Source organism: Macrobrachium rosenbergii, chromosome 53 (genome assembly GCF_040412425.1).
Source record: "Macrobrachium rosenbergii isolate ZJJX-2024 chromosome 53, ASM4041242v1, whole genome shotgun sequence".
NCBI classification, from domain to species: Eukaryota; Metazoa; Arthropoda; class Malacostraca; order Decapoda; family Palaemonidae; genus Macrobrachium; species Macrobrachium rosenbergii.
In genome coordinates this window covers 38634452-38636951 of record NC_089793.1, presented here as the reverse complement: position 1 = coordinate 38636951, position 2500 = coordinate 38634452, and positions in this window count along the sequence as shown.

Below are 2500 nucleotides of genomic sequence, written 5' to 3'. Positions count from 1 at the left end.
GTCGCATATGTAGTTATGATAGTAGTTTTAAAGATTATTTGCGCAACATATAACCTATGAAACAAAATTCACTTCACCTGGGAATAACGAAACCCAACGACAGTTATGCGCTAAGTCACCTAATACAAACATTAGCCATCATTTTATCAGTAATGTATATATATATATATATATATATATATATATATATATATATATATATATATATATATATATATATATATATATATATATATATATATATATATATATATATATATATATATATATATATATATATATATATATATATATATATATATATATGTATATATATATATAATTTAATATAATATATATATGTGTGTGTATATATATATATATGTGTGTGTGTGTACACATGTATATATGTGTGTATATATTTATATATATACATTATTGATAAGATGATAGCTAATGCTTGTATTAGGTGACTTACCGTATATAATTGTCGTTGGGTTTGCGTTATTCCCAAGGTGAAGTGAGTCTTGTTTCAATGAGTTATATGTTGCAAATAACCCATTAAAACTACTATCATAACTGCATATGTGACAAACAATTATTATAACTACATGTGTATATACAGTATATATTCATATATACAGAGTATATATATATATATATATATATATATATATATATATATATATATATATATATATATATATATATATATATATATATATATATATATATATATATATATATATATATAGAGACATATATATATATATAGTTATATATATATATATATATATATATATATATATATTATACATATATATATATATATTAGCAGGTATATATATATATATATATATATATGCCTGACTTCTATTGACTGCCCCTGCATTCCAACTGCAAGCGGGTGTCACAGGTTTACATGAGTAAAGTGCTATACCCCTCCACATTTCCAGACAGACTTTAAAACTTGAGCTTAACACCTCCGCCCTCCCCAACCTTCCTTTTCCATATATTTTTTCCGCCCTTCATTGTTGCAATCACCGGCGGCCATAATTCTAACATCACATTAACGTTATTTCAGGATCGCCATCTGATGAAAAATAAATTATGAAGGATCAGTTAATAGATTCATAACACAATCCGGAGCAAAAATTACACCGGAAATCAGTACGGAAATGCATTACGTGCTGATGTAATTTACTTGATGGAAATTGTCTCAACAACTACCGTTCATACAGATGTAGACAGTAAACTAGGAAAATAGTTAATGGCGGTATATATGTAAAAGAAATAGGCATAAATATTTTACGAAAACAATCCTAATCAAATAAGGTCTACAATAAAGGAGGTTCACAGTATATTCTACAAAATTCACAATCATTTAAGACCTAGAATAAAAACAGAAACACCGTTATACCAGAAAAATACCTAATTAATATTTTGTGAAAGCTTCATTACGAGAAGCAGCGATCAAAGTAAGTCAGAACAACTTGATTAATCCACATCTAAAATCTAATTAAGTCAATTCAGCTTTCTACGAAAAAAAACCTTACCAGTGACTTGTGATCAGAATAAGAAAAAAAATGGAATATTTTAAATAGTATATTTAGAAGACTATATCATTCATTTTAGGAAGAATATCAAATTCCTGAGATCAGTGACCAGAACAGATCAAAATACTATTATGGACAAAAACTTTACCGAGACCTATGAACAAAATAGGTCAGAATAACATCTGACCCATTGATTTTATGAATAATCCAGTTGCCTGGCATCTATGGCCAAAAGAGGTCACAATTGCGTTCTAGGGCTGTTCCTACAGTACAGTAAGTCCTACGCCGAAGATAAACCAAAACTGTATCCTATGGAAAAGCAAATTAAACGAGATAAGTCCTTTATCCTTTGACCCAAACATAATTACCACACAGGCAGTATTTTATTATCCTGTCAGAATTACAGTCGGGGCGTTATCATCACGGAAAATTATGTGGTAAATTCTATCCATCATGATAATGCAATAGTCTGTGCCAGAAGGATTTGCATAACATTACTCTGTTTATTCACAAAAAAAAAATGATTTCGAAAATAGGAACAGTTGGCCTCATTTCGGTGCCCTAAAAAACTCCATTATAAAACATTTAAATGAGCATTTTGATAATCGTTTGAATTGTGAAATTATTATGATAATGGGCATTTAGGATTGACCATAATTTCATTATGATTTTACGCCATGACAGCGGTAATAATTTGCTGTTTTCTTTAACAGATGCCTGAAAATGTTTTCAGAGATAAATTTCATTCCAGAAATTCACAGAACCCTAATATAAAGTCGCTACTGAGTCAAGACCTAATTTTTTCTTACATTATACAGGAAAACCTTAAGAAATGTAATCGATAGGAATACTGATCACTGAAAGAAACTGAATACTGAACAAATCAATTCATAAACAAGCAACTTGTTCGCTTGAATAACCTCGCAAACAACTCACGTCGTTTAATTAATCTAAACTAACCAACT